Raw genomic sequence first — 17,319 nt, 5'->3', positions numbered from 1 at the left:
TCGGATTACCGCCTCGTAGGAAATTGCGCACCGCAAAGTCGTTTCGCTCAAAGTTTTGATGGCATATGCAGATCGAGAGCTTTGGATGGTGATTTCTCGTGGATGAGCAATGAACAAATTTTAAAGTCAAAATCACTGCAGAAGCAGTAAATATCAGCACAAACTATTTATTTGTGTAACAATGCCTGTAACAATGTTTAATAATTGATTTAAAAAATATTTATTCAATGTTATTTACTGTATGTTAATTTTATTTAATTCTGCAACGGTACCTTTGCGGCTCTTTACCGATCTTGCATTGTGTATACAATGACACGTACGTAAGAGTGCGGACTCGGGACTATACTCGCGGCAAATCTGTAAGTACACAATTCTTGAAATGTGTTTGTTTTTAATTATCGCCGCAGCTTCCAATTCGCCAAGGAAAAGAATCTCGAGGATGCGCTACATGTATCTTTGATTCCATCTCCAGCTTGGTCCAATATTTTGAAGGCTTTATTAAAAAATCGTAATTTTGATGATCGCCTGCAAAAAAAACGGCAATGCGAGTTTTTGCATCACACTTAAAAGTGAGCAAGCATTCGAATGAACTAGAGCCATTGTATTGCATTTTCGATGCATTGCGTTAAGGATTGTAGAAAAAAGCAGATTAGATAAGAATGTTAAGTCATTCTATACGCATGCAGCAGCAGCTGCACTTATCGCATAATAGTAGCATTGCTTATATCACACCACTTGCCAATAACCCGTCCGTTCTGAATTACAAATTCTACAATTATAACATTAGCAACTCAAGTGGATGAATTTTCCTCTCCTTTGTCAGCGCTTGCGCTGAAAACCTACTAACAGTGGCTACCCTCGTCTGATGCACTGTACACCACACCACACCGCTAATGTTTGTTCCGCGATTATAATGCAAGAGAAAATGGCGATATTGCACGGAAAATTGTGCAACACTTCAGACGCAACGATTTTCCGGGCCGCGGCGATGCTGCGGTATTTTTAGAAGCGAGCTCGCGATTATGATCGTCGCGCGCCCGCCACCGAGTCTATTTGCACTGCAATAATGCGTAACATCTGTGTGCAGCCGGCTTTGTATATAGTCTTATTAGCGCGCGGCGAAATCTCTTTCAGATGCTGCGCTATTCTGTGGCAGCGGCTGACGCGCGACCCGCTCGTATGATCCAGAGATGACGAGATTTTCTCCGGCGATGACGTCCTCTTTGGATTTGATTGATTTCGTGCTCTTGTTTCGCCGGTTATTCGCGCCTGCGAAAACTGACTTTATGTTTTGCAGTGTTTATACAATTATGTTATACGTGTATTTAAATATATTTATTGGTAAATTTACTGCGGAAGACTACTTGAACCTTATATACGCAAAAGCCGGGGACGTTAAACAAATACATCTTAACTAACGGACTAAGTATAGACATTTCTAGTTTAATTGAGCACGAGCGGCCCAAGCGGAAAAACTATGACTATTCTGGTATAGTTAGTACACCGCGTTATATAATACACTTTACGCGCAGATGAAGGTGAGGGAAGCGAGAAAATGCCTATACGCCACCTATCTTTGTTAATCGTAGACCATGAAGAACCGTCAAGTTCAAGTGATGATGCTTTTTTTATTTAAAAATGCACGTTTGAAAATACTGTGGAGTAAACTAGGGTAACAATTTATTTTATTTATTCATTTCGACGAGCTAGAAGACCTTTATCCATCATTCTATCAATATACACTGTTTTATTGAGAAAAATTTGTAATTTTCTCAAATTTCAGAGTGGCGTATGGCTCAAAATGAGCGACTTCTCGCTAGCCTTATACCAATACAAAGAGGACCCTTACATGCACTCGATAAAAAAAATGTGATATATAACACGGAAGGAGGACAATTTCTAGCACCACGTCGTGCTAGAATAATCTCACTCGCGTTTGAAATGGCCTCTCCCTTGTTGCACAGTATACACTATTACTCCAATGATCATTTTCCACTAATGAGATCTACAGAACTAAACGACAGCACACATGCTTTTAATTGTTCAAGAGATCCATCCGCCTGTAGAATCTGTGATTGAAATATAAAGCGGACGAGCAAATGATACACATCTGCGAAACAAACAAGACGTGAAAATGTGCAAATTCACGAGTGTATTTGTTGAAGGAATTCTCGCTTTTAAAAATACTGCATCTAATTTTACCAAGTCAGCTGGATGCATGTGACTTTTGAGTTCAGATGCATAACAAAAAGAGTTTTTCCTGCCCGTTGTTTGCCACACCTTTCTAGAAAATTGAACAAAGCACAGAATATCAACGATTTGCGTTTTGACTTTAAATTTACCGATCAACATGTCCTTGAATGGACTATAATAAAACTTTGAAATAAAACTCGAAAAAAGTTGAAGAAATAAATTTTGAGTGCAAAATTTACAGCACCAGCACCAAGCATTACTTGAATTAATTGAAAATTCAATTTTGACTACCTCCTAGAGGAAGCTTTGTAATAGTACAATTTTGAGTTTCTTCAAAACTCCTAGAAAATACTTTTTGGTGTGTTCAAATCAAGTGTTTTTAGAAAATGTCCGTTTGGATATGTGTGTGTATACCATAATATTTCTGGATGTACTCCTTCAATATTAATAAAATTTGACATGCATATATATTTTTGGATTCTGAATTCGGGAAAACCGTTATTTTTTATTTCCTCAACAATATTTTTTTATGGCCATTTTTTGATTTCTGAAAAATACTATTTTGCCTTTTTTTCAATCATTTCATTGATACAAACAATTCAGCTATAAAACATTTGAAAGAGAATAAAATTACCTATTTTTCCTTGTTTGGTGCTCAGGATCGACCGCTTTGTTCGGCAAATAAAATGAAAAAGGTAATTTTTTTTCTAAATTCATATCTCTGAAACTAAACATCATAACCTCGCGAAAAAAATCGTGTCGATCACGTGTCAAACTATATCCCATTTAAATTTCAAGTGATTCGACCACTTATTTTTTTAGTAATAAATCGAAAACTGAAAAAATGAGTTTTTTTTGTGCCTCGATTATGGACGCAATAACGCCTTATTGCACTTGAGATTTCGAGAAAAAGTAGATATTTTATGTGTTTTGGCTAAGTTTATTGTACAGCTTTCAACCCGTATGGTTCGTAAAATATCAAGGTTTCAATTTTTTGATTCCTTATATCTCTGAAACAATGTAGTCAAATGCTTAAAAATTTTGATTGCTAATTCACCATAAATCTGCTGCTAAAATTTTAAACGATTTCGTTGAGCGGTTTTCAACTAAAGATCTAAAATATAAAAATCGTTTTCTCGAAAATTGCGCGAGCGACCTATCTAATGAATAGCCTGTTGTTTTGATGGTTAGGTTGGTTAGGAACACATATAAATATGCCTGAATTTCTGTGAAAAAAATTGATGACAGTGTTCGTATTCTATAATTAAAAAACAGAGTGGTCTGCAAACTTTTGGACAATGAACCATCCAAAACTTATATTAAATTATGTATCGAAAACCGCCTCATACATCAGCAGGCATATATATATATATATATATATATATATATATATATATATATATATATATATATATATATATATATATATATATATATATATATATATATATATTATATATATATATATATATATATATATATATATATATATAAACAATATTTTATTTATTGGACCTCTAAATTTAGTAGAAGCTACGTGCCAATGAATGAGGTTTTTTTAATATTAATAAGATATTATTTCATTTAGCTCTATACATATAATCATTATAATACAACTTTATAATTGAAATAATTGGAGGGTTATTAGGGGACAGTTTGAAACAAAACCAAAAAAATCATTATGAAACGTTATATGCTTATTTCTACAATTAGATTATATCGTCGCTTCTACGAAGAGTAGCACTGTTCAAATTTCCCGTCATAAGCAGCACAACTCATTACACGCACGCTTGACTAGCACAACTCAAAATTTCAGATTTCAGACCTCTGAGTATGATAGATTTTAATTGAAAGCAAAATCAAATTATCATGATGGTGATTTGTTTCAAGCTGTTAAAACAATATATCCACTTGTCTTTATCTCAAGTGCTGTAGTTTAAATTTTCATATAACACTCATCTATAAATTTTGCCCTCGGAGCCATAGGGTTCAGTGTAGATCAGCTAGCAAAGACAGTCAAGTAAAAATTGTTACGCTAGCCTGTTTCTACATAATAAAATAAACATTTTGCATGAATACAATGCGACTGGCTCGAACACTGAGTTGGGAATATCTGTCAAGATCATCACATTTACACTTCATCATTGATAATCTTGAACACACAGATTTCACCTGATGTTTTTAATATCCAAACCCAACCCACATAAAAAGTGTACATGTCGGTGTAAGTGTTAAGTGTAGTCATGTTTGTATACATGCATGAATATGTGTAAGGTTAGGTATTTTATATATACATTATCATTTAAAAGTGCTAAACTCGAAATATTAAATTCATTTTATTTTATATTGCCATTTATTCGCCATTTCCCATGGCCCCATGCTATTTTTTGAAATCACAACATTTGCTAGGGTTCGGAAGTTCACCACCAGATGACTCGTCGGCATCGTTCAGATGCCAATACCGTCACTACCGACTCTTAAGGGTACTACCGAATAACCGATGACGGCCAGCTCTGGTAGAACACCGCGAATATTATAGTCTATCAACTAAATATTCAAGAAGCGTGCCCTTTACCGGGACCAACCGCGCAAAGGCCTCGTGTTGCCAAATTGTACATATTTTATACCTAAGGTTTCTCTCTAATATATATATACTTAGTTCAATCATTAATTAATTGCGTTCTTACTAAGAACCCCTATATAATCCCTCGGGAGACGGTATAGCAGTCCATGTGCTTCATAGCCGTGGGGCGCAACCTGCGTGTGAAGTACGCTGCACTACCGGTCACCTTATAGTGCGGCTTACCTGTTGTTTCAATCAACGATAGAATGCGATTCAACTCATCGTTTTCAATGCAGGATTTTTCAAAGTCAAGAAATTTGTATCTTTTTTTATGATTTTTCCGCATTTTTAATTGTGCGTAACTTTTGACCAAATCAAGCATTTCCAACGCATTTTTTTTAATTCGAATTTTTTGTCCATACTACTCTTCCTACCGTAATGCATTTTCTGTTTGTGCCCTTATTGCATTAGGTGCATGCCCTTGAACAATGGTTATTTTTCGACGAATTTGAAGGGCCTAGAAAAAAGTGTCACAATGCACTTTTTATACGTTGGAACGAGGGTTTGCATGGTTCTAAACATGTACAATAAACAAGCGTGCCCCAACATTTGTTTTTTTCGGTTTCTCCAACCAGAAAATGGCATTTTCCCCGTAGAATTCCCCATATAGCTGTAGGCCGAGGATAGAGGACTCGCGCCATTGCAAATTATATATGTACATAGCGTTTTTCATTTTATTTGAAATACGTTGAAGTCAATGGAGCGAGTTGTACAAAAGTCATATGTACACAGTTCTTAGTAGCTAACATAAATAGTAAATACTAAACAGTTTGCATAAAACGAGATACAAAAATAAATAAATTACATTTCTAACTCATATCATACGCGTTTAAATAAATAATAAACCTCGACGTCGCGTTATAAAAAAATCGACAAACTGAATTGTCATCACAAACACTGTCTTAATAACCTAATAGACGCTTAGACGTCCTGACTTAGACGCATACGCACTACATGAGACAATCACAAAACGTCTATCTTGGCTTCACAACATCCGGTCATGACTTTTTTATATGGGGATAGGGATATCCGCCAGAGGAGTGTTGGTTGCATTTGCTCGTCGCGTACGCGCGCGGTATAAACCGCGAGAAAGTCAGAAAAGCGATTGAGCACGCGGTGACAGTAAAACGCCACCGCGGAGATCACCGCACAATCCCGAGTGTCGTATATGTAGGAGCAGAGCATAATAAAAGAAGCTCATGCATTTCTGCAGTGCGTGTCACTCGAGTAGACGCTCGGCCCATCGTAAAATAACATATATATATATATATATATATATATATATATATATATATATATATATATATATATATATATATATATATATATATATATATATATATATATATATATATATATATATATATATATATATATATATATATAAGAAGCTCACTCGATCGATTGTGTGCAGAGCGCGGCGCGCGCCAAGAGTCACGTTCGCTGAGTCATCGGCGCGGCGACGGCTTCTTCCGCGATCGAATGCGCTTTCGCGGAATCGAGTAGCGATGAACCTTTCGCGATCCGATGCATATACGCCGTCTCGCGTATACGCCTACACGGAAAGGGTAGGCCTGAAAAAATAAAAGGCTGACGGCTTTTCGCAGGATTTCCGTCGCTGACGGGAAAAGATTTTTATTTTTAATGTTCAATGATCATGAATTGAAGTAACTTTTGTTTTTGGACTGAGCAAGCAACTATAGAGTTATGAATAAAATGTATGACATAACTTTCTTTTCGCCATTCAGGCACGTGCTTATTTAATAACGTCTTCGCGCTTAATGGCCCTCCTTCAAGTACATTGGCGAAGAGACTTTCAGCACGCGGTCCTAAAGTCAAATGTTTTCGGGCTTCAAAGGTATGAAACCTAAAATTCTTTAACATTTTTCATTTCATTTTCATCAAAGGTTAAATACTGACTTAACATTTTCATGCAACTTGAAACATTGAATACATATTTTAATAATTAATCGAAAATAACTGCTAATCTCCAAAAAAAAAACGACGAGCAATCAATTTACACTCTCCGTGCGAATTCCCTCAAGCACACACGCGGTTTAGCAAGATATTCGCCCACGCCTCAGGCGGACTCTCAGTCGGAATCCGCACCTCGCGGAGTCCCAGATTCTCAGTTAAACAAATAATATGCACGTCCTGTCCCCGGTGACTAAATCTCCTGCGTCTCTTTTGTGCCAGCACAAGCATCTTCCACGAAGCATCAGAGACACTCGGCTGTACAACTCTCTCGGCTCATTTCTCGCTCCGAGAGACGCTCGAGACAGCAAGCTCCAGAAAGACGTCCTTCGAGCCGAAGGACGACTGTACACGCGTTTATCCTCTGTCTTTTTGGTCCCTCGTCCCTCTCCTTCTTTGTTCCTGATCCGGTTTAGAGGGAAACGTCGCTCTCTCGCGGCGGCCGCTGAATTCGTTAACCTGCACCCTTACTGTGGGAAAATGTTTCTTTTCCTTTCATTATGAATATTCGTTAAATCAATTTCTCAAAATTTTATTTTTAGTATACGTTCATAATAGAGATAACAGAGAAGAAGTGACATATTCGGTACATGTGTGATACAACGTGCAAAAGCAATTAATTAGCAGTCAATGCATGCGGTGCTTTGTAGCATTCGTCATTTTATCCTTAACTATTATTAGACACTCTGTTTGAGTATCGGTTATTTAACTATCTTTTTCAGTCGCTTCTTTCTGTTCGATCAATCTTTCGTCTCCGCCGTGCTGACGACGAAAAAAAACTGCGGCACTATCTTTCCGACTCTTGATTTTACGAGCGAATGACTTTTTGCCTTTTATCGTTCGGTCGTCAAACTACATTGATCTGTGAGAACTCATCTGTGCGATTGCGAAATTCAAGCGGGTTTTTATGCCGGCTTTAGAATACATGCGAATTTTGCTTATATTCTTCTGAATAATTTTTACAGTATATTCTTCTTGAATTAAAATCTACTGCAACGCTCTAAAAAAACTTGATCGTATTTTACAATATTTTTCTGTCTCATCTCATAGCCATCCTGCGATGTTCTTTACCGGAAGGTTAAGAAATTTTTATTTTACACTTATTATACGAAAGCGTTTTTCATAGTTCGTTTTTAGCTGATTACGACTACTTATAGGTTCTTCGATAATCACATACAAAAAGATATTTACGAACAAAATACAAAGTAGAAAAGAACCTCTTAAATTTATTACGTTTGCTACAAAAATAGATGTTTTGAAGCAGCGGAGCATAGCGTATCCGAAACTCAAGGATTCGCGTCTCAGCATTATCGTCGTTTTTTCCCTGAACCGATCAATTTTACATCATACTAAGCTAATTCTTTAAATAGACAAAACCGCAGCGAGGCTTTACAGTTAGCGAAGCCCGCACCTCATAGCCTTTAGAGTAGCGCTGATGTAACTTGGATTCCGGGTTTATTTTAAAACTAAGTGCTCAACTTTGGGTTGATCTACATTGTATACGAATTCAATGGATCATTCGCGAAATAAAGTGCGGAAGCGTGTATGTCATCACCGTTGGAACGGTTTACTTGTGTATAGGGATGAGCAATAAAGTTGGATCGTTTGATGTGATGGTAATGCTACTTTCAGGAAAACCTTTGGACACTCCGAATTTGAAACAGAAAAATGAAAAACTGATAGGATTCGTCCAATTTTTTTCAGGTCAAAAAAAGCCAATCATTTCAAAACTTTCTCTTTGAAAAAAACTGAAACAGCAGCGGATTCGAAATGCAACATCCCTATCAAACTTGCTGAAAATCGAATACGAAAAAATCCAAAACAGAATAAAAAAAAGCTAACTATTCTACAACACTATAGATTGCACAACAGATAGAGTGTAATAAAACCAGCGCTATATGAGTCGGGTCCAGCGTGTACGAAAATTTTTCGATTAGCCAAAACCGTTCGTCGAGCAGACAAAGACCGAAAAGCCGCTATTGTCTCTGGTCGTCCCCTGTGGAACGGCACATACGCGTACAGTCAATGATGAATAAGAGTCACCGCCAGGTTTAGGAAAGCGAGTTCGATTGTCGGCGCGGAATAAAAGGATTTCCGGTCGCCCGAGTCGATCTGCACAGAGACAAACATGCGCGTATTATACACACGAGCGCGAGTGTGCTCGAGCCGATGAATAGAGCCGATAACAAGCGGCCAACGATCGAGTGCCGCTTCCCTTTTGGCTTAGCGCGTTTTATATACGGCGCTGTTATCGCTCGGCATAGCCTTTTCGGTACAACTTGTGTCATGTGCCGACGAGAGTTCATGAGAGATTGAGAAATCGTGTTTTGAAATACTCATTTTGCCGTTGTTTGGAGAAAACTCAAAAATAAATTATTCTTTTGTATGCGACTTTAATAATATGGATGTATAAATATATGCACAGTTTAAATATCTGCTCAAACGACAAGCATTAAATGTCAATGCGCGTTAAAATTCTCAGCTAGGAATGCAAGTGACAATGGAAGAAGTAATAAATCATTGCTCCTTAAGTGATTTGTTTGTCGTCGGAGTTAATTTGTTCAAACATAAACCTCAGGGAAAACTAATGTCAGTGGGTTTGCTTTGTACAATGACTGCGAGTATTTCACTGAATTTTTCGTTTGTTTTACAAACATATGGAAATAACGTTATTACATATAGGTATTCAACAAAAATGTTATTTCACATTACATCATCACTCGTTTCTTCAGCTATGTATAGGAATTGCACGTGGCGTTTCATACGCGTGCAGTTATCGGTTGTAGCGATATATTTGATTCTCCGTAACGGAAGAATGAAGCTAAATATACTCGAGCATTAGATAGCTGGAAAAGTAAAAGACAAAAATGAAACGTGACAACTTGATTGCTAGTCATAAATCACAATGGGTTCGCAGTAAAAACTATTGAGAGTTAAATGTGTCGCGTAATAACTTCACAATTCTGCGAGCGTCTTCAATGGAAAATGAAAAATTTTCTCTGATAAGTAGATGATGCCAGTTACAACAGTATATATGTAGTGGGGGAGTGAAGAGGATAAATAATAGAAAATTATAGATCCGGAGCACTATGAGAGAAATTGGCACGAGGTTATCAGCAAAGAAACAACGAGCAAAAAAGGAAATGGGAAGTTGAGTAAGATGGATAGAAAATTAAAAGAAAAGCCGATGATAATTGGGAACAATGCAGTTATAAGGCAGACAGGAAGTAAACTCGAGAGAAAATAAGCGAGAATAAAAAATCACAATAACGAGGGAATCATCAAAGAACAAATGAGCCGGCTTCAAAGTTCCCCTCCCCAAAGTATTAAATAATTCAGAGACAGACAAGCTCGGAGATAAATCAGCTGTTGCATGAGTCACGATAAACGTTTAGCTACAATCCAAAAAAGAACCGACGAGATTAGCCGCTGTCAGTGGCCGTCCATTGATAATCGCGTGTGCGACAAAATTATGCAATTTGAAGGAAAAAGAGAAAATCGCGGCGCTCAAGTGGATTGTGTGCACGAATACCTAACAACACGTTGCGGTTTTAGCAGGAAGAGTTTTTAACTCGACCTTACTCGTTTACTTTTTCTCGTGAAAATCGTTTTGTAAAAATATGTTTAACATCGATCACCATGCGGCTTTTATACGAAACTCGTGTCGCGATCGATTTCATAAAAGTGATCGTTCGCGGTTGAAGCATTTGAAGCCACGTGCCAGTGAATTACAAGCGAACAAAGCGAGCACTGTCTCTCATTAAAACCAAGCCATTTGCAAGAAGAGCGATTGGATTGCGCAAAATCGCACTGAAATCCAAACTCGAATAAAAGTCGCGATTCATCGCGAAAGATCCCACTCGCGCGACTCGATTTGGCGCAGAAGAAAGTCCTGCACTGTATTATTATTAGTATCCCGGCGAGAAAGCAGTCCTTTTACACGAGCGCGCAGAATAAGTATCTGCAATGAGGAAACATAATCGCCTGCCACATCTAGAAAATGAAAAGAAGAAACTCTCACTCTCGCGCACTGTCTCGCAATCGTCGTGCGAATATGCGCGCGTCGACTCTATATAGGTGAACACTGAGCATACACACGCGAGGGCGATAACTCCGCCCACGCGGATATACGATATTAGAGTCTCGAGACGAATCATCTACGAATCAGCGTATAAAAAATGTCCACGTGCGCGGCGGACCAGCTCGCAGCTCAGCCACCCCACAGCGAGGGACACGTATACCTGTCGCGCCTTCGTCAACTCGGTCGCGTGCTAGTTACAAGTCTAACGACTCCCTTTGACGAGCACACTGAAGACTCCGATTGGGAGCGTCGAGATGTAAGGCGACAAGTCCGAGCTCCGCTCCATGTGCGATACCTATTTCTGTATGCCGAGAGAACGCATATATCGCCACGTGGAGTCTGCTACACGCAAGGGCAGAAAAACATCGTAAAAAGGAGAGGCGACGCGCGTGGATAGGAAGGGGACAATTCTTATCGCCGATTGGAGTCGCGGCGAGTGGACTATGCAGCGAGCGTTAGGAGGAAATAACTCGTTTATGATTTATTTGCCGAAGAAATGGTCGACGCTCCGAGCCAGGCATTGCACGAGGTTGATGAGGCGAAAATTTGATTCGCGTGAAATTATACGTGGTGCTGCGAATTTTGTCCTTTATATCGCGCCAAAGCAAAGTTTGGCTTTTATTGCTTTATCTTGATGCGTTTCAGCCGTGCGGTTAATGTCATCGAGGGAGAAATTTATTGAAAAGTTCATAACGCATGGCGCGTTAATCAAAGCGGAGTGTGCAGTCAAAGATTCGAGTTTTGAGATATAAATTAGGCTGGATTAACTGCCAAATTATTTTGGACGAGCTCCAAGAGTTCGAATGGCTTTTTTTCCTTCGTGCCAAGTTTCTTAATACCAAACGGACGGCTTCTGAATAAACGTTCGTCAGCAAAGATATAAGATTATTAACCAACTAATATTCGGTAATATGCCAATATACGTTAAGCCATTACATATTTATACGACACGGTATAGATTTCGTTTTACAGCACACTTAACATAAGCATGACCGAAAACTTTCAATTTCTGAATCCATATTTGCGAACACTTTCACTCGAAAAAAGACAGCTTTATGAAATTTGTCTTTCCAAGTCGATTTCGAAAGAATGCGAGCGCACGCAAATATTTTCAACGCTTTTCCCTCTTTCGACTTGCGCACACAGACCGCGTCGAGGCTAGCGAACTTGCTACAGGCGATAAAAGAAGGAAATCGAAAAACCAAGCATAACAAGAGCGCGCGAGAACATATCATCTGCAAAAATGGCGAGCGATCGTTGACGCACTCGCGCGCGCGAGCTGTTTGCGCCTCGGTATTGGACTTAGCGTCGAGCTAATTTTCAGTACAAGCACGATTCCATGTGACTCTCTTTCTCCCTCTTTCTCTCTTTGCATGAGCCGGCAATTCGAGCCTTCCCATATTAGAAGCTGCGAATTGACGGAGAATGCGAGGAGACGTTATCGTTATAATGTTATAATTGGGCTGCGGCTAAAAGCTGCTGACGTCTCGCGGCGCGTGTACCAGGAAAACCGTAAAATTATTATATTGATCTCTAATTAGAAACTTTCGGAGCAGACTGCTCTCGAATTTTTATTCGAGTCTATTTTATATAACTAAACGATCCCCTGCATGAGGCAACTTCTATAATTCCAATTACGGTTAATCAGAATAACAAATTTATGAGTCATTACTGCCCCGTACGTACGGCTATATCGAGCGATAAAAAGCAAAAATCAATTATGATAATGAAAGTCAGTGTCAAAGAACTTGACAATCGCCATTGAAATTTTTTTATTGACGAACTTTTTGACAGAACATTAATTCTGGATATCGCTCTTTCTGACAGTCTCGACGAAGCATAACGTCAGCTGCGAATCAGTGAGTTTTAAAGACCTACTTCGCGTCGTGGTCGCGATAAAATTATTATTCATAACGTAATATCTTCGTAAAATTCATTTCTATGATAATGTTTTTCAGCATTCACGCGGTCAACCGTACAGCAACTATCAGGAATTTCAAACAAGTTAAAATGAGCATGTGACTTTTTTAGAATAAAAATGAAGAGAACGTAGGCAGTTTGAACCGATTTGCAATGTTCCCGAACAATTTGTCGATGAGAAACTGCCAAAGACGACGCGTTGCACACGCACATGCGCTGTTGCCCTCCTCGACGAGGAATTTATTATTAACCGTCATATCGCGCTATATATTAAATGATAATATTTATCTATGAGATTTGCGGCAAACACCCAGTGCGCACAACGACGCGCGCATTCTTTCGAATAAAACAATAATACAATACAAATTTGCGCAATCAGTCGTCAGAGAAATCGCCTGTATAGAAAGCTATCGTAACTCAAACTGAACATCTCAAAGCGCATGATTCATCCTTCTCTCTCTCATCGGTGTAAACAAAGACGGACGTGAACCCGGTAAACAGTCAGCTTTTTCGAGTCACTCTCTCTCTCTCTCTCTCTCTCTCTCTCTCTCTCTCTCTCTCTCTCTCTCTCTCTCTTTCTCGATCGATACAATCGTAAATGCGTTTCTCGATCCCACGTAATCGATCTGCGATCCCGCAAAGATACAATGCAGTGCAGCCCACGCGCGCGTTGTAAAACTCGCAGCCTCTCACCTCTCGCTTGTTTATACAGGACTACCTGTGCAGTCGAAGAGCCCACTTATGCTTATACGCGATATTTCACGGCCAATCAATTAATCAGAGCGTGATTCAGCGGTGCGCATACCAGAGCGCACCCGCAAGTGCCACGTCAACGAGAGTATACTTATAAGTGTGCATTGTCCGCCGGAACCGGTTCTCTCTGGAAGGAAAGCGGCATAATTCAGAGGAGGATCCGGTATAATGTACGCGGGCGCGAAAAAAGCTGTCGCGAACAATGAGGATATACCATGGGAGATATACATGCGTATGCTGTTTGCTCGAGTAGTTTTCGTTTGCTTTGACGGAGAGCGCTGAACTTGGAGATTTTACGCAGCCAGTTCGGATGTAGTATACAAGTGTATACAACGATAAATAGAACGATTAGGGAGAAAATTTATAGGAATAGAGTCCTTTCAACTAATGGGAGAGCTCAACAATTACAGTTCCAGTTTATGTCTGCACATGCTTCTCTATATCATTATTGGGATTACGACGAGCTCGTAAAATAATTGGATCCAGATTAAACTAGACACTTTTCTGTTGTGAAATGTTTATCTCTATTAGGCCGAGTAAAAGTAATTATCGTGCCAAGTGCCTGTGGCAACGCTCACGGCGAATCGATCTCTAAACTTCCGTCAAACAATCCAGTGCAGCGTTTTTTATCTCGATCGCCCGATCGTTCAACTTTGCGCTCGCGCGCACCATCAGTCGGTTATCCTCGATCGCGAGCACACGGTCAAAGACGCGGCCGATCCCCGAAGTAAAGTTCGCCGGTTCGCAGGCGCAAAAGTGCTAATCGCGCGGATTCCAGAAAAAAAGCGCGACGTCGCAGTCACGCGTTGGCTTCTCGCACATGTGAAGAACAAGGCCCGAACGTCATGCGAGTTCCCTGTCACGTGTATACTTTTTCACGTAGACCTTAAGCGTCGACAAAGCGAGGATCGTGTAATTGGTAATTAGCATCGCGTGACGCCGTGATTGTCTCTCGGTCGTCGTGAGAAATGAACATTCAGCCGGCTGTGTGTTATTCTCGACATGAGAAATACGTACGCCTTATTCCGTATACTTGCGAACGCGTATTTTATATTATCTCCTCAATGCGAGCAATTAAATTCAATCCATCACGCTCATGAGTCCGTAAATCAGGGAATAATATTAAAGAGAAACGAAAAAAACGAATCGAGACACGAAGAACCGTTAGTCTCACGTCTGGGCATACCTACCACTGAAACCGAAAGGAGTACAATGCTCGCAGTCCATCGGCCTGGCGAAGAGAAAGAAAGGCAGATGAGACTGCGAGACCGCGTGGCAGCGACGGCATCAGCTTCTTTTTTTTCGCCTCGACTCCGAGAAAAAATCGCATCTCACGTATTGCTTGCAGTAGCGCGAGTGGGTTTCGAGGATAAACTTCGGCGAAGCTTCGGAAAAGGAAGTTACGGGATCCGGTTTTCATTTATTTTTCAGTGTCACTTCTGTGTTCTCTTTCCGAATTCGAGGAACTGCCGGGACATGCGGTTAACTGTTAAAATTGCAGTTCGACCTTATGCCACAGTCGTACAACGAAGGATATCACACTGAGTCGACGGCTTTTCGAAGTGAGCTTGTAATATGCAAAACAAAATTGTTATAGCATTAAAGGTTGCTCCGATGCGGAGATTTGCAGAGGAAAATCTCGCATGCAATGCCGCGGTGTTAACGCTTACTAAACAGGCTGCAAATATATCTGGGTATACATAGCTTCTCCCGCAAATACCAGGCGTATTTGCATTTGGCATTTGAAGCTCTTAAGAGCTTTTGTGTTCTCGGTAACACCGCGTATAACTTTCATAAAGGATGTTCAGTAATACTTTAAGAGCGTCGCTATAAGAAGAAAATTGCCTCGTTACATCTCGATTTAACCTCGAGCATTCTCATGTTTACGCGCATGAAATAAAATTCGAAAAAAGTTTTGACATGGGATGAATATGTTCAAATCCCCGCTCCCCTATACATCACAGTATCAGAGCGTGAAGCTACACACAAAGTCGCGTTATCAGTCGCGCAGACTTCCATCGATTTTCAATTACATTCGTTCACATTTATAGACACCCGCCTCTTCGTTTCTCTGCATCTGCTCCCCTTCTACTCGCGGCAAAGGACACGTGAGCTCTGTACCGTGTGTGCCAGGTTCATCGCACCTCCATAATTTCGCGCACGCGCACCGACCAATTGTATTGTACCAGCCTATATACGTGTATGTATATACGTACACATCACTGCGCCTACGCAGCTCGGGATCACCGTCCCCTATATCATGCAGCATGTTCGCGAACGTGGGGACTTTGACTTTTTTCGCCTCGGCCGCGCGTGAGCTACTCGGACACGTGCTTTAGCACGAGGAAGTGCGACTGAGGGCTGTTTCGAGAGCTTGACTTCGAGGGTCGTGAGAATCGTTGAGTTATAGAGGGTACTTTTAACTCGGACGTGACCAAAGAACTGTGTTCGATTTGTCTCGATATCATCGAGTGTGAATTTCAACGGCTTAATCGAGTGTGGAGTTATTGGTAGTCGACAGCTTAAACTTATAAGCAGTATGGATGTAAAATTCCAAACTACTCTACGCTTCATCGCTAAAGAAGAAAATATGAAAATTTATGAGATTATTTCCTCGGCAATTTGTTTTACAAGTAAGAAGAGCATAATACGGAAATCATAATTGCTGAAGAACTGCTGCTGCTATAAATATGTTAAGCCCGAAGCTAATAACAGGATATTGCAGAGATTTATTTATGTCGCGATGCTAATCGTAAAAAATGGATGATGCTAAAAATGAGCCATCTTAATTGTTATCTCCGATCGAAGCCTCAATGCCTCTCGAAAGAAAATCATCGTGGAACAGATCGTCATCCCCGTAGTGAGATTTTGAAAATCAAATATCGCACAAAAGAAGCTTACACAGATCGCTTGCTCGGACTTTTTCTCGGCATATAAGCGGGTCGGCTTTTTGACTTTAAACCGTTCCATCGATTCAATCGCGCACATCTTCAGTCAAACTACTCGGACAAAGCTCGCGTACTGCTCGTAAATCGCCCTGAACGTATTATACACACTGCAACAATCTCGTTATAAATTCAAAATCATATGCACGCCTCGCTGCACATAAATTAGAAATTGAAATCCGAGAAGAGCTGGAGATCGCGATGAAATACCTGAACGTCGAGTGTGAAGAAAAAAAAGCGCGCTATTGGATAAACGCGCATATTGAAAAATGACATTACAAGTTTTTTCTCTCGCCGAGCGATGAGCGCGCGCGGCAATATATAACCGCAACCGCGAGGAAAAGGATAAGTGCGCGCACGACAAAGTAAGCCAGTCTGAATGGACGCGCATGACTCAAGGGCGAGGAAAAAACCGCTTCTGATGCGATGCAATTCAGACAAGTTGTGGTTTCATCTGTAACGCCGCGAGAGAGCTGGTTTCTTTTTCTTGGATCAATGTTTTAATTTTCGAAAAAATCGAAAATTGTCTCGGACGTTATTACACTGGTGGTATAAAAACACGCGAGAAAGAAATACGGTGTATTCTTAATGTTCCAGAATTATTTAATTTGCTAATTAGTCGCTTTTAAAATAATAGTAACGCAGTAACAAACCGCTTGGCAGAATACGCACCAACTATTTGTTTGGTTAACCTTACCAATAGCGTGATAAATGTTACCAAAAAAGCAGGTAACTTAGCAATTATTTTATTATACTTACTAAGAACTTGGTAAGGTTAACCAAAAAAATAGTTGGTGCGTATTTTGCCAAGCGGTTTGTTAATGTTACCA

Source organism: Nasonia vitripennis, chromosome 5 (assembly GCF_009193385.2).
Source record: "Nasonia vitripennis strain AsymCx chromosome 5, Nvit_psr_1.1, whole genome shotgun sequence".
Taxonomy (NCBI): Eukaryota; Metazoa; Arthropoda; class Insecta; order Hymenoptera; family Pteromalidae; genus Nasonia; species Nasonia vitripennis.
Note: the sequence above shows the minus strand (reverse complement) of the source record.